We start from the raw sequence: 9,816 nt of genomic DNA, 5'->3' as shown, positions 1-9,816 counted from the left end.
CCTAAGGCTTGCCTAAGTGATAGACGAAAACCTATAGGCATGATGTCTACAGATTTCAGAAATAAGAAAATGAACTGATTACATGCTGATATAAAGGGAAGTTGCCAATTAAAAACAAATTTTAGAAAACACGAGTTCTGCTGTTGGTAACGCATTATTACTGCTAATTTTAGACTCATAAGCGAGTGAGGCTATTCAGATTTGAGTTAGAACCCCTATTGGCATGCTTTCTAGGTGTTTGCCAACTTAGAACATTGTTATAGATATAGAAGAGTGCAGAAATCCTATAACATGATATCTAGGTGAGAATGCAAAGTCTCTTATCGACATGATAGCTAAATGAGATGCAGAAATCTTATAGGCATGATAACTACATGAAATGCATAAGTCTTATAGGCATGGTAACTATATGAAAGTGCAGAAATCTTATAGGCATGGTAACTATATGAAAGTGCAGAAATCTTATAGGCATGGTAACTATATGAAAGTGCAGAAGTCTTATAGGCATGGTAACTATATGAAAGTGCAAAAGTCTTATAGGCATGGTAAGTGTAGAAGTCTTATAGGCATGGTAACTACATGAGAAATACTGAAATTAGAGATTCCTATAGGCAAGTTATCTACCCTTTTCATGCATAGTCACCCCTCCCTTTTCGCTAATCATCCCCAATAGTTATTACAGCCTAGAATGGAATAAGAAAAGTAAAATTACATCAGAAATTAAAAGTACAACCAAGGGGAGCCTAATTCAGGCTCCTTGTCTGAAACATGAGATGAACCAACTCCAAAGATCCGATTTCAAAACACTACAAGAAAAAAGGCCTTTAGCGAAGGAAAATTTGGTCGTTAAAAGTCCTAATCCGGTCGCTATTGACTAATAGCGACCGAAATAAAATCGGTCGTCATCGGTCGTGAAAAGCTCTGACGTTAAAAGTTCATGACCGGATTTCAAACCGGTCGTTAAAGATCCTTTTGCGACAACAAAAAATCCCTTCGTTATAACTATTTTAGCAACTGAATTTCCCTTCGCTAATTATTGTTCCTATATTTAAAAACCTTTAATGGCGACAACAAATCCAACTAATACAAGTCACTTCATCACTAATTTTTTATTAAATATTATTATAATGATATATAAAAACCTATACGCACACAGTCACTCCAGAACATAAGAAAGAATCGATATTCATATAAAATTTCACCGTTAATTACAAGGAACAAAGGGTAAAACATTACCAAAAATATAGCTATCCAAAATGGACCATATGTTTGTCGACACCTAACAAAATAGAAAATAGAATTGTAGCATTACAATTGGAAATATTTTTAAACAACTCCTAACAAAAGAGAAAATAGGCTCCTCTTGTAGTTCAACTTATTCTTTAGCATTTTCAGTAGCTACTTGCTCTGGACTTTCTTCACGGACAAGTTCTTCAGACTTCAGCTTTCTAATCTGTTAAGAGAACAAATTCATATCAGTTCAATAAAAAAATTCCTAATAGCTACTACTTATTCCTCTTTTTCACTTTCCCACAAAATGAAGATTAACCATAAAGAAAGCAAACACAATTTGTAGGATACCATAACCAGCAAAACCAAAAAGTTGAGCGTTTTCGATCAAATTTTAATCTTGCAGGTATTCTTTTAAATTTAAAAAGAATGCAAAAAGTTTTATTCGATCTACATATCAGAAAATGACCATACATATCGGAAGGCATTACCAAGTAAATGTGACATAAATAACAATTTACTAAAACGAAGCAAAACAGACCACATTTAACAAGTTATCCGCATGTACAGTGTGATAAGGCATAGGCCACATAATTCCTATTTGAGGCATGTAACACTTTGTTCCCTTATTTATACCCCCCTGGAGATATGGAAAAGAATTGAGTAACTTATAGAATCCTTGAATCAAAATGACAGCTACATTTGATATTATGAGAATAAAGATACCAATGCTTCCCCATCCACTCTAAAGCGAACATCAAGCGCCTCCAACCATACATATCGACCTAAATCATATAACATCAATATAACTTTCAATTGAGTTAGAAACTTGTTTAGTATGACCTAAATCGTATGCAACTAAAACTTGTTAACGACTTGTAGTCTCAAAACTCACCAATACATACAGGAAACAAAATGTGATTCCAGCAGCGGCTGAAGTTACCAGCAGATAACTAATGGTGTACAACAATTTGTTTAATGGCAGACCTGAAAGGAGAACAAACACCAACTTCACATGTCAGAATGACTACAACCAATTTGTTAACGACTCAAATTGATAATCTGATGTTCCATAGGGATAGGAATCACAAGTGAAAACATGGATTAGTCCAGGAAATCAGAATCTATACTTTATATGGAAAAATGTTACAATTATTCAACATAGGGGCTTGTATGTTTTGCACACCATATTCAAGGGGAGGTGCCATGGTGTACATACAAGAAGAGGTAGAGTGCAGCCTAAGAAGTATTGGGGTGATCAAGAAGGATATGACGCGACTTCAGATTTCCGAGGACATGGCTTTTGAGGAAGGCGTGGAGATCGAGAATTAGGAATGTAGGTTAGGGGGTAGTCGAGCGTCTTCCCTCTTTGTACCGGCTAGTCTGATAGAGTTTTGCCTAGGACTGCTAGCGGTTTTTGTTGTGTGCACACTATTTCTCTCGTTTTCATAGTATGAGGTTATTGCCCTTCCACTTATTTGCGGTCTCTTTCGATGCTAATTATTATTTTTCTAGTTTCTTTTGTTGTTATGGATTTATTTTTGCTCTTTTCTGATATTATTATTTCGTCTGTTGAGTCGAGGGTCTTCTGGAAATAGCCTCCCTACCCCCCGAGGTAGGGGTAAGATCTGCGTACACTCTAACCTCTCCAAAACCCACTAGTAGGATTCTACTGGGTTGTTGTTATTGTTGGGCTTGTATGTTTTGGTTTTCTTAATTTTCTTTAAGGGAAAAAGAAAAATAAAAAGAAAAGCTAGAGACTATTTTTCATAAATAGCAACCAAGGTGTTATAGTTTGTCCGTGTGAACGAAAGGGATTTGACTTAGTACCTGAAAAAAGAATAGATAGATATACCTGTCACAGCAAGGAAGAGACCAAGAAACAGAAGTGGAAATGAGAGGATGGACCAGTTTTATAGCCTTTCTTTATGATCCTGAACACAGTTAACATAGATATATCAATTGATCATACATTGAATAGAGTAATTTAACTGGCTATATAATTGTGTGCATGTAAATATGCATCAATGAACATTAATAATTCCCTTCATTCAGAATATATATTGCTATTTGATATAGCTTAATTTTTTATTCTAAAATTCTACTACCACTAAAGAAATACATACTAAAAATATTATATTATATTTCTTTATTCAAATACGTATTGCTGAAAATTAGAATGTGTATTGCAAAAACTATTGACTGAAAAAAGTTGTTTAGCAGTGGGGATGAAAGATGCTAGTTCTAAGGCTCTAATATTCATTCAGCAAATTAGTCGAACAGGTGGTGAGCAATTGTATGGACAATTATATATAACAGCTAAACTTGCAATAGATTCAATAGATTCCAAAATAATTAGGGCTAAGTAATGATAGTACGCCTTCAACAATTTAACACAACCATCGCAGATGAATCTTAAAAAATTAAACATATATATAACAGTTAAACTTGCAATAGATTCAATAGATTCCAAAATAATTAGGGCTAAGTAATGATAGTAAGCCTTCAACAATTTAACACAACCATCGCAGATGAATCTTAAAAAAATTAAACATCACAACAAAAGCAAGAAGAGCAGAGATGAAATCCAAAATTGAACAAGAACGCAGCTGACGCTCTCTTATAATATCTCCATGCCTCTGACTTGTAGCAACAGAGTCTCGATCTTATTCCTACGCTGCCAAGTAAAATTTTGAAGCTTATTCAAAAAATTCCACACATAAGAAATAAAGTGAAAGCATAAGAGACTATCCAATTACAAAAAATTATTTTCCCAGGTATTACAAAACACATAGAAAAATTATTTTCCCAGGTAATACAATTTATTCCACACATTTCAAACACAGGCACACCCTAATAATGATTGAGAATTTTGAGGCTGCGAGATGAAGACTTGGCAGTTTCTACTGCTAAGCCGTTTGTTAGGTTTTTCTTTATTTTTAAAATCTATTTAGAGGGGTGAGTGGGGAAAAATTGAGGGAAACATGCTTTTTTTGGGTTAATTTTATTATAGTATTGACGACCGGATATTACACTAGCAACCAGATATTATTCTAGCTGAACTAGAAATAGTGATTTAACAACAGGAAAAAAATTTGGCCGTCATAAGTATATGTATAACGACCGGACTCATGTACTTTTGTTAAGAAATAGTCGTTAAAAGTCAATATTCTTGTAGTGAAAGCCTCTCTCTTATTTGGGGTGTGTCAGAGTTCCCTAAGAGCTTCATGTGGACTCCGGGCAGTGCTCACACCCAAATACATTACAGGATTAAGACATAGTGCAGTATGGAAGGGCCAGCCCTACAGGTGTCCAAGTTCATAGGGAACTCAAGGTCCCAAGGCAAGGCTCAAAAGAGAGGGGCAGAACTTAAAAACTAGGAGAGAGTGTAAGTGCAGAAGGGGAAATCTGAAAGGGGAGAGGGAAAATGGAATAGCTTAAAATCAGTGCACATAGGGGTATAGGGAAGTTGGGAATTTGCAAGAACACAAGAAGAGCAGGCTGACGGGCATACCTAGCAATGGGATGTGCTGGCATACCCTCCAGCCTGTTTTAGAGGTTAAGACCTCATTGACTCAGAACCCAGTTCATGGACAAAAACTGATGTTGTCATGCCCTAAGTCACTACTCATAAACACATAGGGGTAATGGGATAGGGAGCAAAGATTCACAGTAGAAACATGCAATAGAACATAGGCATGCTAAAGTAAATGTTGAACTCTACATAGACAGTAAAGTAGACATGGATATAAAGACTGTAAGTAAACACATTGGGGTGATGCTGAAACTAAAATTAGGACATACCAGTTTCAAGGAAACAAGTAAGAAGAGCAGTAGTCTTGTAAAAACCAAAGTGCAAACAGGAAGACAGAATACTACGAATGTGAGTTCAAGAGAGATTGTGAAGTTGTGAGGTCTGAAATGTGCTAATCGTGTGTGTTTTGTGAAAAGAGGGGTCGTGTATTTATAGTGCGGAAGTCATGAGGAAATAAGGTAAAAAAATAATTGAAGACTGATTGTAAATCAATCACATAAGACTCCCTTTAATTAAGGGATTCAAATTCAAACGGGTATAAAACAATTAAGGAAAGAAATTAATCAAACACTTGTGTAAAGCATGCAATTGAGAGGGTAAATACATAAAGGTTATTTAAGGACAAGGTCTCTGAAATACACGGTTGTACAATTTAAGGAAAGAAAATCAATTAACAGCCAAGAAATCACAAGGTCTGAGATTTGGTATGAATGAACCAAGTCAGAAAGATGGAAAAGGTTTTTACTTAAGGAAAATCATTAAACAATCAATTAGACCTATTAAAAAGGAATTCTGAGTCAATCACTAGTTTGAAAACCTCTTTGAAGAAAGATTTATCACACATATAAAGCATACAGACACATTTAAACATGAAAGAACTGACGTGCCAATCAGTAGAAGAGTTTAGTGTAGAAGAAATTTAAAAGTTCAGAGTTGCATGTAAGCAAAGAAGTTTAGACTTAGTTCAAAAACTCAAAAGTTAGTCTGAGAGAGTCAAGGGTTCTAAAATAGAACCCTAGTTCAATCACATGACCAAACCTCAGCAGAACCCCCAAATTCTAGGGTTTCCACCTTGAATCAAATACAGAAATGAGGAAGCAAGTAGTCGAAACAGGTTCAGGGGTTTCTTTCAGAAACTCATGAGAACACATGCAAACATAGTAGAAAGAGTAGAAGAAACATGCTTAAGAAAGTTTTTTTCTCAGAAAAAACCTAAAGAAGGATCAGTAGAAGGAAAATATCAAAGAACACAGTAGAAAGGTATAGTATAGCAGGACATAGTAGAAGAAATACCAGAACATAGTAGAATACACATGAGAACATAATATGGAAAATATGGTAGAAGAAACACAAGCGTGAAGCATATAGAACACAGTAAAGAACATTCAAGAATGGAGTATAAAACTCAGTAAAAAACCATACAAGAACATGGTAAAAGTACTTGTTCAAGCAGAAGGATCTCAATTTTGAGGCAGCGGAGATGGTGGGAGCTGCTAAAGGACTATGATATTACCTTTTTGTACCATCCGAGAAAGGCCAATGTGGTGGTCGATGCCTTGAGTAGAAAGGCAGTGAGTATGGGTAGTCTTGCATTCCTTCCTGTTGTTGAGAGACCCCTTGCAGTTGATCTTCAGGCCTTGGCTAATCGGTTTGTGAGACTGGATATTTCAGAGCCCAATCAGGTCCTAGCTTGTGTGGCTTCTCGGTCTTCCCTATTCGATCACATCAAAGAGCGCCAATTTGATGATCCTCATTTGCTTGTCCTCAAGGACAACGTTCATCTGGTGATGCCAGAGATGTGACTATTGGTGATGATGGGGTATTGAGGATGCAGGGACGGATATATGGATGGGCTACGGGAGTTGATTCTTGAGGAGGCCCACAGCTCGCGGTATTCCATCCATCCAGGTGCCGCGAAGATGTATTATGATTTGAGACAGCATTATTGGTGGAGGAGGATGAAGAAAGACATAGTTGGTTTTATGGCTCGGTGTCTCAACTGTCAGCAGGTGAAATATGAGCATTAGAGACTGGGTGGTTTGCTTTAGAAATAGAGATTCCAGAGTGGAAGTGGGAGCGGATCACCATAGATTTCGTAGTTGGGCTCCCACGGACTTTGAGTAAGTTTGATGCTATTTGGGTGATTGTGGATCGGCTGACCAAGTCCGTGCACTTCATTCCTGTGAGCACTACATGTTCTTTAGAGCGGTTGGATGAGATTTACATCAGATAGATTGTTCACCTTCATGGGGTGCTAGTTTCCATCATTTCAGACAGAGGCACGCAGTTTACATCGCAGTTTTGGAGGGCCGTGCAACAAGAGTTGGGAACTCAGGTTGAGTTGAGCACAATATTTCACCCTCAGATGGACGGACAGTCCAAGCGCGCTATTCGGATATTGGAGGACATGCTACGCACTTGTGTCATTGATTTTGGGGCTTCATGGAACTAGTTTCTGCCACTCGTGGAGTTTTCTTACAACAATACTTATCAGTTGAGAATTCATATGGCTCCGTATGAGGCTTTATATGGGAGGCGGTGTAGATCTCCAGTGGGTTGGTGTGGGCTGGGTGAGACTAGGCTTTTGGGTACAGACTTGGTTCAGGATGCATTGGACAAGGTGAAATTGATTCAGGAGCGGCTTCGCACGGTGTATTCGAGACAAAAGAGTTATGCTGACAGAAAGGTCAGTCATGTGTGTTACATGGTTGGGGAGAAGGTCTTGCTGAAGGTTTCACCCATGAAGGGTGTTATGAGGTTTGGGAAAAAGGGCAAGTTGAGCCCTCGGTTTATTGGGTCGTTTGAGGTGCTTCGGGGGATTGGGGAGGTGGCCTATGAGCTCGCTTTGCCACTTAGCTTATCGAGTGTGCATCCAGTATTTCATGTTTCTATGCTTCGGAAGTATATCGGTGATCCATCTCATGTATTAGATTTCAGCACGGTCCAGTTGGATGGGATTTGACTTACGATGTGGAGCCGGTGGCTATTTTTGGGAGGCAGGTTCGAAAGTTGAGGTCAAAGGATATAGCTTCAGTGAAGGTGCAGTGGAGAGGTTAGCCCACGGAGGAAGCTATTGGGGGACCGAACGGGAGATGCGGAGCAGATACCCACACTATTTGAGGCTCCAGGTATATTTCTAGACCCGTTCGAGGATGAACGTTTGTTTAAGAGGGGAGGATGTAACGACCCGTCGGTCGTTTTGAGAAGTGTAGCTCCGTTCCCCCATTTTCAGCTTCTTTTGTATTCCACATCTGTATTATGACTTATAGGGTTAGTTTGTTCGGGTCCGGAGTGATTTTGGAGTGAGTTGAGACACTTAGTCTCTTGTGACAAGGTTTAAGTTGGGAAAGTTGACCAGATGTGGAATAATGTGATTTTGGACTCAGAAGCACGTCCGGAATGTGATTTGGAGGCCCGTGGTAGAATTAGGCTTGAATTGGCGAAAGTTAGAATTTTGGCGATTCTGGCCAGAAGTGGAAATTTTGATATTGGGGTCGGATTGGATTTTCGGAAGTTGGAACAGGTTCGGGGTGTCATTTCTGACTTGTATGCAAAATTTGAGGTCAATCGGACGTGGTTTGGTAGGTTTCGGCATCGTGTGTGGAATTCGGAAGTTTAGAGGTTCTTAGGGTTGAATCTGAGTGTAATTTGGCGTTCGATGTTGTTTTGAGTGATTTGAAAGTTCAACTAAGTTCGTATGATGTTATAGGATCTGTTGGTATGTTTGGATGTGGTCCCGAGGGCCTCAAGGTGATTTCGAGTTGTTATCGGAGTGTTTAGAGTTGGGAAAATGCAGCTAAAGCTGTTGTTGCTGGTGTTTCGGCACCTGCGGAGTGGGAACCGCAGGTGCGAGGTTGCAGAAGCGGATGGTGAGGCGCAGGTGGCAGTTGGATTGCAGGTGCGGCTTGGTCCCCGCATCTGCGATGGCCGCAGATGCGGTCAGGTGATCGCAGGAGCGAAGCCAGCCTTTTTAATGAATCTCCGCAGAAGCGGAGGCCTGCTCGCTGATGCAGTTCTGCAGGTGCGGAACTAGGACCACATGTGTGGTTTGGCTGGGCAGAAAAACCCCAGCTCGAGGTTTTGTTCTCCATTTTTCAATATTGGACGTGAGGAACTCGAGAAAGAGGCGATTTTTCGAAGGATTTCAAGGAGCAACGTTGGGGTAAGTGATTCTAACCTGATAATAGGTGAATTTGACTATAATCACGCACCAAATAATCACCTTCTTGTGAACTTTTAATGTGGAAAATGACAACAAAATGCTCTTATTAGTGCTTTTCATGATTTGCAGGTGATATAGGTGTAAGGAAGGCTAAGGAGCGGTTTTGGAGTCAACTATTGATAAAAAGAGGCTAATTGTTGAATTTCCCAAGTAACCCATTCAAAACAGGCCAAAATGCCCGGGTACAAGTTCCACCGCGATTCTACCGCGACCGCGGTGGAAGGCAGTCTCTGAAGTTTGAAGATTCCGCGAGGGCGTTTGACCGCGGTCGCGGTAGAACCGCGGTGGGCACAGTAAACTTCGGGGACTTAAGTGTAAAACACGGGATATTTAGACCTAAACCCTATTTAAAACGCTAGACTTCGCTCAAGAGGAGGAGGTATTGATTTCTAAGGGTTCTTAGCAAGAAAAACAATTGTGAGAAAGTACTCTAAACATCTTTCTTCTTTTCTTTTGATTTTATGATGAATTCAAGCTTAGTTTATTCTCCCATAGTCATGAGTAGCTAAATTCCTTGTCTAAGGCTTTGATGGAACCTATTGGGTGATGAACTTCTTGTTTGTGTGAATCAAATTGCTAGTTAAATCTTTATTTGTTCAACTTTCGTGTTTCGTTGTAGTTAATTGACTAGGATCCTCAATTAGCTGTGCCTATTTAGTGTGCATAACTTGGAAAAGAGTGCATATTTAGGGTATTGTTGAACAACACCACTCCTAGATTATTAGAGGAATCTATAATTGCGGGTTTAAAGGCGGGATTAGGAATAACGAAGCCTTGGGTGCAATTTAAATTGAATTGTGCGAAATAAAGCAAGCTAGTGTATCTCGGG

General features: G+C 39.0%; 1 long non-coding RNA gene across 2 annotated transcripts; it reads right to left on the bottom strand.

Moving 5' to 3' along the window:
- Positions 1 to 1,169: 1,169 nt before the first annotated feature.
- On the bottom strand, positions 1,170 to 4,305 carry LOC109220515. 2 transcript variants are annotated; one of them, XR_002067105.1, is made up of 4 exons: positions 3,086 to 4,305; positions 2,126 to 2,217; positions 1,957 to 2,015; positions 1,170 to 1,453 (listed from the first exon to the last, which is right to left on the bottom strand). It is a non-coding gene; the product is annotated as an uncharacterized LOC109220515 (long non-coding RNA). The 2 variants fall into 2 exon arrangements; XR_002067104.1 differs by lacking the exon at positions 1,957 to 2,015 and having other exon boundaries at positions 3,086 to 4,282.
- Between the last annotated feature and the right edge of the window lie 5,511 nt (positions 4,306 to 9,816).

This window comes from Nicotiana attenuata, unplaced genomic scaffold, assembly GCF_001879085.1.
Source record: "Nicotiana attenuata strain UT unplaced genomic scaffold, NIATTr2, whole genome shotgun sequence".
Taxonomy (NCBI): domain Eukaryota; kingdom Viridiplantae; phylum Streptophyta; class Magnoliopsida; order Solanales; family Solanaceae; genus Nicotiana; species Nicotiana attenuata.
Note: the sequence above shows the minus strand (reverse complement) of the source record. Positions and strands in the feature narration are given on the sequence as shown.